Source organism: Symphalangus syndactylus, chromosome 18 (assembly GCF_028878055.3).
Source record: "Symphalangus syndactylus isolate Jambi chromosome 18, NHGRI_mSymSyn1-v2.1_pri, whole genome shotgun sequence".
NCBI lineage: Eukaryota > Metazoa > Chordata > Mammalia > Primates > Hylobatidae > Symphalangus > Symphalangus syndactylus.
In genome coordinates, this window is record NC_072440.2 from 41,233,275 (window position 1) to 41,247,325 (window position 14,051).

The 14,051-nt window shown below is 37.1% G+C and overlaps 1 protein-coding gene across 1 annotated transcript in view; it reads right to left on the reverse strand.

The window, feature by feature from the left end:
* Positions 1–14,051, reverse strand: part of RAB3C (RAB3C, member RAS oncogene family) — a 387,810-nt gene that overhangs the window by 325,078 nt on the left and 48,681 nt on the right. The window contains exon 5 of the mRNA XM_055254519.2: positions 141–272. The gene's annotated coding sequence lies outside the window, so the exon portion shown is untranslated. The remainder of the gene's footprint in view (positions 1–140; positions 273–14,051) is intronic.

The following is a 14,051-nucleotide window of genomic DNA, read 5'->3' on the forward strand; positions in this document are numbered from 1 at the left end:
TCTATCAACCTCATAGGGCACCTCTTTAATCACAGTACTTCTGCTGATTAATTTTGTCCTTGAGAAATACAGTTTAATTATTTACGTGGACCTAAACCTTTAGTAGCAAAGATGTATGTGGGAAATTCCCTCCAGCATACCATTCACAGTGGATTACTTCTCTTTCTGGCTGTTAGCTACATCAGGAAGGTAAGTATTCCTGGACAGAAGGATCAGAAGCCTGGTCATCATTACTGCAAAAAGAGAATATCTTTCATTCTTCCATGACCCCCCTACAGAAAAAAAAAAGACTCGGTCATTTCTCAATAGCCATTCTGTCACAGTATATTTTCATTTAATCTTCTTGGCACAAAACTTATAAGAAACATGAGTTAGGGCCAGACACAGTGGCTCACGCCTGTAATCCCAGCACTTTGGGAGGCTGAGGTGGGCAGATCATGAGTTCAGGAGATCAAGACTATCTTGGCTAGCACGGTGAAACCCTGTCTCTACTAAAAATACAAAAAATTAGCCGGCCGTGGTGGCAGACGCCTGTAGTAGTCCCAGCTACTCAGGAGGCTGAGGCAGGAGAATGGCGTGAACCCGGGAGGCGGAGCTTGCAGTGGGCCCAGATAGTGCCACTGCAGTCCGGCATGGGTGAAAGAGCGAGACTCCGTCTCAAAAAAAAAAAAAAAAAGAAAAGAAAAGAAACATGAGTTAGAATTATCAGTCATTCTCAAAACAAATTTTTGTAAGCAATATTTTGTCCACAAAGGCATTATCTATGTCAAATAAATATGAACACTCCCAACTTATTTTTTTCTATCTTTTCCTTTAGCTTGTTTATAGTCTGAGTATATATGTGTTCCTTAGAGAAGGATAGCATATCATTATAAAGCAGACATTTAATTCTAGTTCAAACAATTATAGTTGAAGTACACTTTTCTTTATATTGCCATGACTTTTGGAACATGCATTTTCTTGATTTATTACGTAATGAACCCTACATAAAAAATAGTTTTCCTTTATAGTAACAAAAGCCTCTTCACATAGAAGCTTATTAAACTCTTAAAAGTCACACTAAACACAAATTCCCTAGTACCATAGATGAATATCATGTCTTTAAGAAGGACAGAGGAGAAGGAGAAGGAGAGTGTGAAAGTTGTGTTTATCTAAGATTTACTTTATACTAGGGGCTGTGCTACACACTTCATATGGTTTAAATTAATGTTTACACTAGCAAGAAGTAATTATGATTGCCTTCTGTATTAACAGGAAAAGAGGGCATGGTCAAACTGGGTAATTTGTAGAGAATTTAATAAAGAGACTATTTACCATGAGCAGCGTTAGTGGAAACACAGAGGACGAGTAGAGTACTCTGGGAATATAAGCAGCAGAGAACTAGTGAGAAGTTCTAGCCAGAAGGGTCAAGGCCATGAAAAACAGAATCTACTGAAAAGGCTGTTGAAAATGGAGTCTACAGTAGAAGGAAATTACCAACACTCCCACCCTCTGTCTCCCGCTAGCTCCTCATTGGCTGAACCCAATCAGAATCCAGAGCCTTGGAGCCTATTGATGCAGTCCAGGCACTGAGCCTCCTAAGACAGAGCTGTGTGGAGAAGGGAGAAGGAGGCAAACCAGGAGACATCAGCATATTTCCCCTGTATCCCCCCATTTTAAAGATGAGCAAGTTGAGAGTCAAAGAAAATAGCTTCAGGAGGTCACCAAGGTAAAACAGAATGTAAAATCAGATCTTTCTTGTTCTCTTTGAATAATATGTGTTCACTACACTATTGAGTTTGGTAAAGAGAAAATATGTATATATATTCATCATAAAGAGTATTTTCCAATCCAATTCCCCCCGCCTTTAACTTCCACATCCATATCATCAGCAGGACTACCCAGTGAGGGATGGTTATGTTTATCATCACATTTTAATGGGACCCTTGAATAACCTCTATATTTAATACCATTCCTCTTACACTGCTTTTATTTCTTAATACGAACAATTCCACTACTAAGTGTTTTAATTAATTGTCAACAGATATTAACTGCCTAATATGTACCACAGCTATTTTTTTTGACACTGTAGAGGATACAACTGATGTCTATATAGACATGGTCTCTACCTTTAATTGGTTATACTCTTGTTTCTGTTTTTTTGTTTCTTTTTTCTTTCTTTTTAAAGCACTATATGCTCCAGGAGACCAGGGATCATTTCCGACTTGTTTGCTACTTTTTAGCAGTACCTGGAAGAGTGCCTAGCACACAGTAAATGCTCAAAAAATATTGTTGGCCTAATGAATAATAGTTTTAAAATACTGGAAATCAAATGTGATGAAACTCATAAATATGTGACACACATAGTGAGGAGTTTGGAGGCACAGGAAGATGAAGGCCAGGAATAATTACAAAGACAGAGGAAGGTTTGTTGAAAATGGAGATACCCAGAGGAGCATTGAAGGGTGAATTGAATTTAATAGATATATGAGAGAAGACTTCAAAACGTTCATGGAAATATGGGATTAAGAGATAAAAATAAAAAATATAAAATTCTTTTATCAACATCAACTTCATCAAATTCAATAAACTTTTGTAAGCTACGATACCAGCCATTTAGTTCATCCCTTAAGAACTAACGTTCCTGGAAATCTAACCATGTTAATGCAATCATTTTTACATTATTAACTAAAATGGGTGCCTTTTAAAGCTTTTTTTAAGATTACGAGATACGAAGTAGTCAGGAGATCATATTAGGACTGCAATATGAATGCCTAATGATTTCACATTCAGACTCTTATAAAATTGCCCTTGTTTGATGACAGAATGAGTAGGAGCATTGTTGTAATGGAGAAGGACTATTTGGTGAAGCGTTTCCAGGTGTTCTTCTGCTAAAGTTTTGGCTATCTTTCTCAAAACACTCTCATAATAAGCAGTTGTTATTGTTCTTTGGCCCTCCAGAAAGTCAACAAACAAAATGCCTTGAGCATCCCCAGAACCTGTTGCCACGACCTCTGCTCTTGGTTCACTTTTGCCATGATCTTTGCTCTTGACTGGTCCAATGGCTACCAAGAGGTAGCCATTGAGATGTCAATTTTAGCCAAGTGAGATGTCTATGGTGTTCGCTATTGTTTCTGTTGTTAATCGTTGATCTCCTTCAACTAGGGCACAAACAAGATTAATTTTTTTTTTGCCAACTGATGTGAATGGTCTGCTGTTCATCTCCAACACCGTCTTGTGCCTTATCTTCAACATTGTCTTTCTCCTTCTTAAAAAGGGTTATCCATTTGTAAACTGCTGGTTTCTTTGGGACATTGTCCCCATAAAGTTTTCATAAAGCCACAGTGATTTCACCATTCTTCCACCCAAGCTTTACCAAAAATTCAATGTTCTTGCTTCAATTTTAGCAGAATTCATGTTGCTTCTATAGGGGCTTTAAAAAAATTAATGTTTTATCCTTCTTAGTGCCTCAAACTAGACCTTGTTCAAACATGTTAAACAAGTTAGTATGAGTTTGGCTTGGTGCAAAAAAATTTTGAAGTTTATTCATAGTTTTTTCATAACACTTATTTTCCATAAACTTTTTGAAGATCCCTTGAAATAAGCTTAAGAGGAAATGGCTCAGGCAACCAGATTTTTCCCAGAGGAAATCAAGACAAATGTGATAAAAGGGTAAAGTTTGTCCTGGAGGAACCAACTATACCCCTTCTGGTGCATTCATTGGTCTCTTTCTCGTTGTCTCTGCTCCTGCCACTCTGCAGCACCTCCTTTCCTCAGCAATATCTGCTGTTTTAAGTTGCACGATACAAAAAAACAAAAACAAAAACAAAAAAACACCTGCCCAACTTGCCCAGCTGTCCCTCTCAGCATATGGCTTTGTTTAGTGACTTCTACCACTACACTAAGAATGTATTTTTTTGTTTTAAGATTTCAGTTTCGCTATCACTCCTATGGGAAGTTTTTCCCAACCCTTCCAGGTATATTCCACTATGTCCTCCTATAATGCTCATAGCTTCTGCCATGACAGAAATTATTAGGATGTATTGAAGCGGTTTGTATCGCAACCCCTTTCTCTGAAGGAAGGCGGAAGAAGTCTGGGACTGTCTTGCTGTTGTCATGTGATGTATGAACAACTATGTCTACCCAATAAACCATAGGGAGGATTTTCAATCATTTTATGAATATAATTTTACTTATCTCTTCTCAAATGCTGTATTTCATGCTGATAAAGGTGCTTTTCTTGGTGAAGGAGTTTTGGGAACCCTGAAAATTACTTTGTAGTTATACCAAGAAATAGGACTAACTTGATTTGAGAAATACGATTGCCAATTATCTTGGTTTAACCAGGACTCAAGGGTTTTTGGGACTTGGGGATTTTCAGTGCTAAATCCTAGAAAGTCCCAGGAAAACCAGGGCAAATTGGTTCCACCATATTGGAAAATAAAAAACAAATAATAATAAGCTTCCTCTGTGCACTATGCTATGTCTATAAATACTAGCCAAGGTTATGTTTAGTGCTGCAAAATTTAATTTCTGATCTCAATTTTTCATCCCTTGAGTAATGGAACATTATGTCTTGGTAGGAAAGCACTCACCCTGTGCATAGTGAGTTGAGACAGAGAATTCATAGACTTTGTCAATTTATGTTGCTTTTAGCATACCACAATAATTGGTTCTCTCAAAGTCACCCTTTATGCCTTGTGCTATAACTGACTGGAAGAACTCTCAAGTAGAGAGCTTTCCCTTTAGATGTTTTATTACAGATGAATTCACAGGAAATCATTTTTGTGGTTGTTGGTTGTTCTTAACTCTCAGAAGCTCCTTGAGAGAGAATTACTGTCATCCCTCAAGAGGAGATACTGGGTTGGAACACAGCATTCATACTGGAGCACTTCAGCACTATTTGGATTAAACCACAATGAATTTAATTCTTGTTCAACTCTTTCCATTATTTCCTTATTGTGTTCCTTGTTTTTGGCTGTAGTAAAAGGAGTTGGTGGGTGATAGAACAAAGATAAAAAGTAATACAAGATTTTAAGGAATTGATTTTCTTATTCAGGAAATAAGGTGGATGGAACATATATATAGTATTGGAAGTACTTTGCAGTCTAACACTCAAAGCCAGGAGGGGGCAGCTGCTTGGCACTTTCATTAGCTTGGAAGCCATAGAATGGTTATCAATTTAACTTACATAGCTCAAATGATTTTCTGGAACATCAGGGATAAGATAAGGACACACAAGAAAAAATTTTGCTCTCTGTGTACTTTATGTTTTATAGCCTCATGAATGATTGGGGCTTAGATTGCTCATTTATTTGTTGTCTCATTCTCACAGATCACAGGTACGTATCAGACGAAGGCAAATCTAGGTCAATCCTTTTAGGCAGAAGTCAGCAAGTGCATTTAATAGCTGGCTTCTCAGGAGCATGCATGAAGCTTTTTACATGTGCTGTTTATCATTTTCTTCCCACATAAAATCTACAAGGTAGATATTATGATGGTTCTTGTTTACAAGAGAAAATCAATTGAGGAGTGGAAAGTTTAAGAAGCTTGCTTTTTTGTAAGCAAAGACATAGATAGGTGTTCCAATCCAGGTGATCTGACCCCAGAGCTACATGCTTATTTACCATGCCAGGACTTGCATAGATGTGAACGTGTATACTTACCCTTTTTTTTTTCTCTTTTTGAGACAGAATCTCGCTCTGTCTCTCAGGTTGGAGTGCAGTAGCATATATATATTCTATATGTGTGTGTGTGTGTATATATATATGTATATATATACACACACACACACACACACAAAATTAGCTGGATATGGTGGCATGCTCCTGTAGTTCCAGCTACTCTGGAGGCTGAAGTGGAAGGACTGATTGAGCCTGGGAGGCAAAGGTTACAGAGAGCTATGATTGCACTACTGCACTCAAGCCTGAGAGACAGAGCGAGATTCTGTCTCAAAAAAGATTTTTAAAAAAGGGTAAGTATATACACACACACACACACACACACATACACATACACACCCCTTTTTTTTATTTTTATTTTTGGTAGAGACAGGGTTTTGCCATGTTGTCCAGGCTGGTCTCAAACTCTTGGGCTCTAGCCATCCACTTGCCTTGGCCTCCCAAAGTGTTGGGATTACAGGCACAAGCCACCACACCTGGCCTCCTTACCCTTTTATAAAGAGAAATGGTCTCCAGTTCTTAGATAATTCCTCATAGTATCAAAGGGGTAGGTTTTTACCCTTTGTTTGTAACTTTAGAATTTCTCAGTTTATGAATTAAAAAAAATTATTCCCAAGCTAGTACACAAATTGTCAATTGTCCTAATTAGATTCATACTCAGAAATCAAATCTGGCAGCTTTTCTGCCAAGAATCTCAGTCCTAGCTTCCACAATCTAAATTTTGAGTTTAGGAAATAATCAATGAAACGATAATGAAAATAGAAACGTAATATGAGATAAACACTTTGAGGGAGGAAAACATTTATTAATTTAAAAAGTTACTATTTTCTGAGATTCATTAGGCTCGTGGTCTTATACACAAATCCCCTGTTTCTTTTTCTCATTATGTTCTTTATACCCAATAAAATATTTTCCTTTTAATAATCCTGTAACATTACATTAAAACAACTTTGAAAGATGTATCATAAAACCTCAGAAGAAAAAGTAAAGTAATAGAGTAATAATTTTTTATATCTTGATGATAACTGTGATGTAAGAATTATTATTATAATCCCATTTTATAGGTGAGGAAACAAAGCTAAAGGTAAAGTGAATTGCCAAGTGTCACATGTCAACCAAATTGGAGACCAAAAACTGGAACCCAGTTTTTCAAAAGAAGCAATGGTTTACATGGGACATAATAGCCATCCAAGGAAATACAGGGTGATTCCCTGGGTCATCACTCCAGCACTTACACTGCTAGGAAAATTGAGCAGTTAGACTTGGAGAAATAAATATCACCACTAAAAGGAAGTCAATCACGTAACCCTAAGCATTCAGCAAGGCCCCGAGTTTCTTTCTCCAGTTACATCAGCCTTCTGTACAAATCCTAAATCTGGATGTTGTTTTCATTGATGCCGGAATTACTCTGGGTTGATTAAATTCATCTGGATAAAAAAACATTGCTCATGTAGAATTTTGAAGCAGTGATACATTTTGTGACAAGATGGTCCTGCCACACTGAAGTAGAACCTAGATTATTATCATTAATAAAATAATAAGAATAACTTATCATGTGGGTATTTGCTATTTACTAATCACTTTCATATTGATTAGGTCATTGATCTCCAGACAATCTTTCAAGTGGAGGATATGCTGTTTTCAATCTTATTCTGTACTTCTTTGGTCGAGGGTGGGCTAGTAAGACATTTGAAGGTGGATCTGTCCTGCAATGATTCATAAATTTATATATAAAAAATTACAAAGGTCTTTCAGTATTATTGCATTAAATTTTGAATTATACTGTTGTTCCTTATCAATCCCCTTGAAACTGATTATTAGAATCCTGGTGGCAAATTTTAGTAGCTTGCAGGTTCCAAAATAATATCCCCATATTTTAATTTTATGGTACCAGAGAGTCTGGAACTGAAGAAGAAAAATAATTATTAGGGTTAATACTTATTTATTGCTTTGTTTTCAGAAGGAACTGTACACCTTCTGGCAAAATGTTAGTGAGTTCCTAGAACAATTATGATGCTTGCTGTGGATAGACAGAGGACCAATTTCATATTAAGACCAAGCAATATAAAAAAACAAAATGTTATTAAAGTCATAGACCATAAAAATTTACTACGTAGTTACTATGAGTCAGCAGGTACTGAGAGCTGATTCTATGGCAACAAAAGACCTACATGCAATTTCAGCTACTCCATTTTTAGAGCAGAAATTTTGATTCACCTCTTGGCTCCTGTAAACCTTTATGTTCCTACCTGTAATAGAGGGTCAGCCATAGCTTCAGGGCTATTTTTGAATGTATGCTCACTATAAAGGGCCATACTAAAGGGATTGATGGTCAGAGGCACTAGGATGGAGCTGAGTGAGCTTGGACAAGTTGAAAATATTGAACTTCTGTAAGCCTCAGTGTCCTTGTCTGTAAAATATGAGTAATGCTAATAACTACTTCATAGGTATTACCATTATTTTTGCAGAATTGAATGAAGAAATGAATGTACGTGGAAATGCTTTTCAACCTGTAAAACACATGCTAGCCAGATCACGTTAGTATAGAAAGCGAGTGAATCTACAACTGAAAACATTGTGCTGTCTTTGGATCTTAATAAATTTTCATATTCACCAGTGAATTGTGGAGAAAAACAATCCTAAGGAAGGCCATCTTCTAAGTCATGCTTTTAACCTGATTTTAAAACTACTGCCTCCTATTATGAGGGATCTTCTTTTCACATTGGACATGTTGGGGTTGTTCCAGGGTATACGCCGGTCTTTTTCCTGCCCTCTCTCTGCTACCTCCCTAGGCAATCTCATCTGCATCCTAGCTTCAATTTCCACTGACACAGTGATGCCTCTTAGATCCATATTTTGAACCTAGATCATCTCCTCTCCTTTAAACTGTCATAGCTAACTGCTGACTGGTGATCTCCAACAGTATGCCCGTAAGTACCTCAAACATAGTCTTCCTCTGCTCCACACCTAATCCTTCTTCTCTATTTCTCATCTTTGTGAATGGTCCCATCATCCACCTACTTATTTAGGTGAGAAATCATGTTTTGACAATGGCTTTCAATCTCCATCATTCCTCAAATTCAATCAATCACCAAGTATTGTTCACTCCACTGTCTAAATATCTCTCCAATGGAATTCTCTCCATTCCCACTGCTTTCACCCAAACTAGGTCACCATGATTAGTCATTTGAATTATTTCTTCTAGTTCCCAATCTTTATTTTCTCCCAATCAATTCTCCACATTGCGTTCTAAAAGTGATCATGTGTTATCTATACTAAAAACCCTTAAGTGGCTTCTGTGTGCCCAGCAACTTAACATGACTTACAGGCCTTCATGATCTAGCTTCTGCTCATTCCCATAGATTCTATCTCTCAGCACTCCACCTTCACTCTCTGTGCACCAGTTTTGCAGAAGTTTCTACCAGTCTTCCATTGTACCGTACTCCCTCTTACCTCTAGCCTTTAGCACAGGGTAGGTATTCTGCTAGAAATGCTTTATCACTGTTCTGCCTCCAATACGCATGTGCACACACACACGCTTTACTTTCTTAATTCATACTCGGTTTTTCAACTCTCAAGTTAAACTTCAGTCTTCCAGGAAACTTTTCTTACTCGTAGCACTCTGAAGTCTAAGCTAGGTATCTGTACTTTTACCTTCATAAGGCTGTCTTGTAATCACTTAGCTTCTCCTGTAACATTTCCACTAAAACATACAATTGGTAGGAACAAGGCCTGAGTCTGTCTTATGTATCCCTTGCTTCTCATATATTAAGTCAGGGTTCAACTAGAGTAACGGAACCAGTAAGAAATAGATGTTAAGTGATTTATTGCAAGAAATAGACCTAAGTGATTTTGGGGACTGGCTGGACAAGTCTGAAATCTGTAGGGCTGGATATCAGGAAGGACAGGTTGGAACTCGGGCATGAGTTGAACTGAAGTCTGCAGATATTGGACTCTAAGCCTCAGTGTCCTAGTCTGTAAAATAGGAATAATGCTAATAGCTACCTCATAGGGCTTGCTTTTCTTCGTCAGGGAAGCCTTAGCTTTGCTCTCAGGGCCTTTCAATGGACTGAATAAATCAACCCCACTCAGATTATTTAGTATAATCTCCCTTACTTAAAATCGATTGTGGACTTTAATAACAAACAAAATGCCTTCATGGCAACACTTGGATTAACATTTGATTGAACAATTGGGGACTGTGGTCTAGCCAAGTTGACAAATAAAACTAATCATCACATCTTCATATTTAGTATAGAGTGGGCACTCAGTAATTATGTGTGAAATGAACAGACACCCAGAATATTTTGTTCAACAAGGGCATATCCTGGGTACATCTGAAGTGTTCCACTTTGTACTACTTAATGCAGCACTATCATATTTTTCATGTCTTTTACTTATCAAAGTTTGTGATTTTTTTTTCCTCTTGGTACATCTGAAGGAAAGAAAATTACATGCCCCATGCTATTTATGACCCCTCAGATTTCCTTAGAAAGAATACATTCAGGCCAGGTGCAGTGACTCACACCTGTAATCCCAACATTTTGGGAGGCTGAGATGGGAGGATCACTTGAGCCCAGGAGTTTGAGGTTACAGTAAGCTATGATTGTGCCACTGTACTCCAGCCTGGATGACAGAAGAAGACCTTTTCTCTTACAAAACCAAAAAAGAATCCGTATCAATTCATGTCATTAAATGTGACAAATGTTGAGCTTCTTGAGGTCGGGGCTGTGTGTTAACATTTGTGTGCTCTCTCAGCCTTACCACAGTGTATGTGTGCAGTAACTGTTCAATGCAGCTCTGTTGTAAAAAACTAAACCTACTAAGATTTCTTTAAACGATCAATTTATAGCATTTCATATTGCATTTATAAATACTTGCAATTGATCTTGGAGCATTATAAGAAATGCCTTAAAAGAAGTGAGAATATACATTTGGGAGTAAATGAAAGATTTTTTTCTCCAGCATCAATGCAATATAAGATTACATGTTATAATTAATAAATGTGAAATAATGTTTAATGTAAACATTATATATATGTGAACAATAGTATGAACACAATGTGATGCTTATCAAAATCAGCTAAAACAAAAAATGTTTTTAAGATTACATATTATGTGACTTGATCAGAGGAAGGAGGAAGGAAGTTTAGCATATTTTATCAATTCTAAGATGTCATCAATTGATTATGAGATACATCATTATTTTATTTACCATTAAGAACAAAAGAAAAATCTGTGTCAATCAACCATGACTCCTCACTATCAGTTATAAATTGCATCCCAAGTTCAGATAAGTTACAATGTGAAAAAAAAATTTAAAAACCGCATCTCAGAATTGATTAAATGTGATGTGTTATCCTGATTAGTAGTAACCATGCCCCATCAGGGTGGTGATCAGGTATCTGTTTCATTTTTTCCAGAGGAGAACAAAAAAGCAAACTCAGTCATCATCAAATTATGTTCATCATCTGGTCATTATATTTTTCTATATTGATGGGTGAGCTCCCATGTGTTTTAATTAATTTCCAAGTGATCTATCATTTTACCTTTGAAGTAAAATAAAAATGTTTCTAGACCATAAACTTATCCATAACACTGAAGGTGCATTTTGTTTCAGGATGATTCACATGAATTTTTCTTTCCTGGGAGGCTATAAAGAGCGGTGGTCTAGAGTGTAGACCTTATAGCCTGATCGACAAATCTTGGTTCTTCCTTTCTAGCTGCAAGTTAACTAATCTCTCTGTGCCTTGGTTTCTGCAGCCGGAAAATGGAGATTACAATAGTGCTACTCATGGTACATGATGAGGCAATGAGTCTACGTGGGTAATGTGCTTAGAAAGTGTCTGATACATATAGTATGTGCCAATAAATGCCAGCTTTTTTTTTAGTGTTACTATTGATTCTCAGAGAGGTTGAAGAACTTCAAGGAAATTCTTTTTTTCTTTTCTGATGTTGCCACTGTAACCTCCAAGTATACAGACTAATGAAGAAACACTGGCTTCCTCCAACAGAACAACTCCTGTTGCAGGTATCTGCTATTGTGCTATTCCCTGCTAGGAACTCAGAAGATGAATTCATTTGAAGCCATTACTATGATAATAGCATATTATTATTATTGCCTCCCTCTTAGCCTCTGAATTCTCATTATTTTTGTAGCATTTTTCCAGTGTTGCCTGAGCTGCTTTCATTAGAAGAACAGTTATATTAACTATCTACAGCATTATTTTTGCTGCTTACCCTTAAGAGTGACACTTGAGGCAAGAGACAGGCTAGTGGTGCAGCCCAAGTCAGTGAAAAGAGTGTGATTTTTGTAATCAGACCACCCATTGGAATCCTTATTCTATGCATGCACTAGCTTTCTGACCCTGGGGAAAGTATTTCAGTTCTCTGAGTCCTAATTTGGGGGGTAATTTTTTTGATTTGTATAATTTTGAACTCACAGGAAAGTTGCAAGAAGGATACAAAGAAATCTCGTGTTCTTCACCTCAATTCATTTATTGTTAACACTTTCACATTTGCTTTATAATTCTGTGTGTGTGTGTATATATATATGTGTGTGTGTGTGTGTGTATACTTATAGATTTTTTTCTGAATCATTTGAGAGTAGATAAGAATATTCTCTTATATAACTAGAGTACATTTATCAAATTTAGGAAATTTAGCATAGATATAATTCTATTACCAAGGCCATATTCGAAATTCACCAGTTGTCCTAATAATGCCCTTTATTGCCTTTTTCCCAGTCCTAAATCTAATCACAAGATTCACACATTTTATTTAATTGTCAAGACTCTTTCATCTTCTTGAATTTGATTTTCATTAACTTTTTTGAACTTGACATTTTTGAAGAGTACCGGCCAATTATTTTGTAAAATGTTCCTCAGTTTGAGTTTGTCTGAGGTTTCCTTAAAATTATACTCAGGTTAGGCATTTTGGGCAGGAATGGTACCTAGTGATATGTACTCAGGACATCACATCAGGGGGCATGAGAATTTAATTTATTTCAGAATTGTTGATGTTAACTTTGATCATTGATTAAGCTTTTTACATCTTACAGTTACTATTCTCCCCTTTGTAATTAATAAGTAATACTAGCCAATATACTTTTTTGAATATGTGGAGCTATCGTGATTCTCATCAAATATTCACCAACCAGGTTTAGAATCCATTGATAATTCTTGCTGGATCAATTATAACTATGGTAGAAGCAAAATGGTAGTTTTTTTCAAAATGATGATTTTTCTTTAAAAAACTCTATTATTACACCTACATTTATTAGTCGTATTCTATTGTAAGAAAGCTTTCTCTTGTCCCCATTTAGATATTTAATATTAGTATGAACTTAGTATTCTTATTTTATTCAATTAGTTATATTATTATTATTATTAACTTTAATATCCCTTAACCTGGAATCAATTTTCAGGATCGTAATTTCCAAAGGAAACTTCTTTATCTTTTTGAGACAGGGTCTCACTCTGTCACCTATGCTGCAGGACAGTGATGTGATCATAGCTCACTTCCACCTCAAATTCCTGGGCTCAAGTGATCCTTCCACCTTGGCCTCCCAAGTGCTGGGATTACAGGCAGGAGCCACTGTGCCTGCTGAAAGGAAATTTCTTAACTAACCCAGTTTAAGACAGAAGAAATATCATCCCACTATACATCACAAACGGGATTGTGCTCATAGGACAAGTGCCCTATCTAAGCTAAATGGTTACTGAATGCCAAGTGAGAGAAACAGATTTTTGTTTGTTTGTTTGTTAACACAGACTCTCGCTCTGTCACCCAGGCTGGAGTGCAGTGGCGCGATCTTGGCTCACTGCAAGATCCGCCTCCCGGGTTCAGCCATTCTCCTGACTCAGCATCCCCAGTAGCTGGGACTACAAGCGCCCGACACCACGCACGGCTAGTGTTTTGTATTTTTAGTAGAGACAGGGTTTCACCGTGTTAGCCAGGACAGTCTGGATCTCCTACCTCGTGAACTGCCCGCCTTGGCCTCGCGAAGTGCTGGGATTACACGCGTGAGCCACCGCGCCCGGCCGAGAAACAGTTATTTTCGAAGCTGTTCTGGGTGTTGCGAGTGATGTGTTTTTTAAAAATTAAGGTATAATTTAGATACAGTAAAATTCACTCTTTTTAATGTACGCTTCTGAGACTTCTGACAAATGTATTGAGTGGTTAATTACCTAAAAAATTACCTAATCCACCTTTATAGTCACACCTCCTATCCCTGCCAACTCAAACCCTGGCAACAGGCGTTTTCCATCCTTAAGGTTTTGCTTCTTCCAGAATTTCATGTAAATTGAGTCATAAAGAAGGTAGTCTTTTGTGTCTCGCTTCTATCACTTGGCAGAATGCACTTGAGATTTCATCCGTGTTTGCTGAGTAG